Here is a 3,704-nt window from a genome sequence, read left to right as displayed (position 1 = left end):
CTCATGTACTGCCCCCTCTGAGGCAGGGACCCCTGGATTGTTAGATACAATCCCGGGTGCCCAGTTAAATTTGAGTTTCAAGTAAGCAATAAACATTTTGGTGCATGAGCCATGAGTTCAGTTCAGTTCAGTCACTCAGTCATGTCTGACTCCTTGCAATCCCATGGACTGCAGCACACCAGGCTTCCCTGTGCATCACCAACTCCCAGAGCTTGCTCAAACTCATGTTCATCAAGTCGGTGATGCCATCCAACCATCTCATCCTCTGCCATCCCCTTCTCCTCCTGCCTTCAATATCTCCTGGCATGAGGGTCTTTTCCAATGAGTCAGTTCTTCACATCAGGTGGCCAAAGTATTGGAGTTTCAGCTTCAGCATCAGTCCTTCCATTGAACACTCAGAACTGATTTCCTTTAAGATGGACTGGTTGGATCTCCTTGTTGTCCAAGGGACTCTCAAGAATCTTCTCCAACACCACAGTTCAAAATAATCAATTCTTTGGTGCTCAGCTTTCTTTAGATGGACCTTTGCTGGCAAAGTAATGTCTCTGATTTTTAATATGCTGTCTAGGTTGATCATAGCTTTTCTTCCAAGGGGTAAATGTCTTTTAATTTCATGGCTGCAGTCACCATCTGTAGTGATTTGGGAGCCCCCCACCCCCAAAAATAAAGTCTCTCACTGTTTCCATGGGCCATAGTCATACTGCATTTGGAAGATACTTATACTAACAAAGTATTTGATATGTACCTGAAATTCAAATTGAACTGGGTGTCTTGTTCTTACTTGTGAAATCTGGCCGTTCTAATTCCCAGTTCTTTTTCCTGGGGCCTTGGGGACACTTCTGTAGTCCTCTCTCCAGGGCAGACCTTACAGGGAGACTGACCTGCAAGACCAGGACAGGAAGGGCAGGGTGAAACCTAAGCTTTGGGTTGGCCTGAATTGTTGGGGTCCCACTTCGAGGTGGTCCTGATCTAGGGGCTGTGCCTTAGGTCACCTTATGGATCTCTGCAGCTTGGGAGAAATTCACATGTCTCAGGGGGCTGTGCTGCGGACACCCAGGATCACAGATGTCTGATGCTTCCCAGGGAGGTCCTGAGGGCTAGGACCTCTCTGCCCCTGTTCCCCCAGGATGACCTAGGTACAGCCAGAGAGGGTCTTTGCTCAAAACCCCTGCTAACTCCCACCCTCTGGCCTCTTGTCTTCTGCGCTCTTCTCTTTGGCAGGACCACTGTCTTCTGCCCTTCGAATCTGGTGAGGAGGGAGGCAGGTCGGCAGTCAACCCTGCCTCGCCCAGAGAATGAGGCTCTGGGTGGTCCTGCCTGCCCCAGGGTGTCCGGGTCAGACTCCAGCCCTAACGCTCTCTCCCGTCCCTGGGGGCCTCCCAGATTTGTGATTCTGAGCAAAATGCCCCACTGCTGACTCTGAACGAAACACACTGAAGATCCTGGCTTCAGGCTGGCTGCTCCCTCCTCCACGGAAACACAGGGCACTCAGGATCAAGCAAGCATTTCCTGCTGCCCATGGAACGCCAGGTACTATTCTAGTGAGCTTTCCTGGTGGCTCAGATGGTGAAGAGTCTGCCTGCAATGCAGGAAACCCAGGTTAGATCCCTGGGTTGGGAAGATCCCCGGAGGAGGAAAGGGCAACCCGCTCCAGTATTTCTGTCTGGGAAATCCCATGGACAGAGGAGCCTGGTGGGTTACAGACCATGGGGTCTCCAAGAGTCGGATATGACTGAGTGTGCGTGGTGAAAACTGCTCACCAGAACTCCAAATTTATTCGCTTTTCATTTTCCCAAGACTTGATTGTGCTTCTCCCGAAAAAGACAGGATCCTCCCCAGGAGTCAGCCGCACAGTGTGGGGTCTTTCTCTCCATCTGGAGAAGGAAAGGCTCTCACAAGCTCTCCTGGTGGAATCTCTCCTCCCCGTAAACCTCTCCGCTGAGGACACCCTCTTGGGGTCCCCCACCATTACGCCGAGTTTTTCTTCTGTAATTTCAGAACTTTGCCTTGAAGTGAGGAGAGGCTAGGAGAGGGGGGCATGTTTCACGGTGGTGATTAATAAAGTAAAGAAAATTAGAAAATAACAGCATCCTAGGAGAAAGGGGTGTTGGGAATGCTGGTGCGTACACGGAACTGGGGCAGGGGCTGCGATTTAAATTCAAGTGGTGGGAAAGAACTTGTTGGGGGAAAAAAGGCTTTGGAGCAGCAGGTGGGGGTGTGCCAGGCCGAGGGCGCAGTGGGGACGAAGATGCCCAGTGGCTGCAGGAGGGGTTGAGGGCGCAGAGGGCAGAGGCGGACGAGAGTGTCCGCTTGGAGTGCTATGGGAGCCGCTGGCCATTTGGAGCAGAGCAGGAGCCCGGTGTGACTTGTTCTGTAAGCAGATCGCTCTGGCTGTTGGGCTGGGAACAGACCGTGGTGGAACGGGAGGCAGAGACCGGCCTGGAGGCCCTTGAAGCCACCGAGGCGGCAGGTCTGCGGCCGGGACCAGAGAGAGCTGGGAGGTGGGAGGCGCAGGGAGCTTGTTCTTTGCAAATACCACGCCGGCCCAGCCCGTGGAGACAGCCAGGCCGCCTCCCCGTCCTCGACTTCAATGGCCGCTGACCCTTCACATTGGAAATGCATTTGTTTTTCTCCTTTTCAATGAATGATTTATTTTCCGGTCTATGAATTGCACCCACCACACTTGCTCATGAGCTCACAGACCCAAAGAAAGAACGTCAGGAATTTCCCCTCCCCGTAGCCCTGCCGCTCTGCCCGGCCCCCTCACCCCTGCTGTGTCCAGCGCCCAGAGGTCCCCGGCCAGCAGCAGCCCCGCGGGACCCGGCAGGGCCTGTGGGAGCAGATTCCAGGCCCAGAGAGCCACCCGCGCCTTCGGCCACCCCATCCGGGAAAAGTCCTCTGCCTGGCTCACCCGTGGGCTGCTTGCTGGCACGCAGGGGACAGTGTGGACTTCCAGGGGCCATCAGCTGAGCCCTTGGGGCCCCCAGGACGAGACCAAACAAGAGCAGAGAGGAGGCAGGCGGGCCGAGCCCGGGAGGGCCCTGGGCAGGGGGGTCTGCCAGCTCTGCTGTGCAGTCTTGGACAAATCACTTAATCCCTCTGTTCTGTACGCCGTCCAACTGCAAAACAGCATTTAGGAGGCCGGGGTGCTGGGAGCCTTAATTAAGCCAGGCTTGCAGAGGCCTCCAAGGGCTGCAGATGAAAGGGTCTATTGAAGTACAAAGCCTCCAATCACCCTCTCAGGCCCAGGTGGGAGCGACAGCCACAAAAGGAGAAGGGAGGCCGCGGCCAAGGTCATCCGGGCTCCGGCACCGACCCGCCTGCGCTGAGGTGAGGCCGGCCCGCCGCTGTCCCCTCCCTGGGCACCACCTCGGGCACCGCAGCCCCTGGGACAGGCCGTCCTCAGGGCAGACCGAGGGCTGTGATGTCCCGCTCAGGGGCTGGGGATGCTGCCTTCAACTGGCGTTCCAGGCGCCACACGCGGCCCAGCCAGCCCACTCTTCCGTTTGGGTCCGGGCTGCCTCCAGGCCTCCGCCCTGCCTCTCGCCCGCCCAGAGGTCCCCCTTCTTGCCTCCCTCCTAGTTTCTGCTCTCCTTCAGGGCCCCCAAGGGAGCTGGCCTCACCCCTCCATAATCGGTGATGACCTGAGGGCTCCAGGCCTGGCTCCTGGGAGCTCAGAACCCCTCCCCCACTGGGCGTGTCAT

Source organism: Odocoileus virginianus, chromosome 28 (genome assembly GCF_023699985.2).
Source record: "Odocoileus virginianus isolate 20LAN1187 ecotype Illinois chromosome 28, Ovbor_1.2, whole genome shotgun sequence".
Classification (NCBI taxonomy): Eukaryota; Metazoa; Chordata; class Mammalia; order Artiodactyla; family Cervidae; genus Odocoileus; species Odocoileus virginianus.
The sequence above is the reverse complement of the archived record's forward strand: the minus strand, read 5'-3'. Positions refer to the sequence as shown.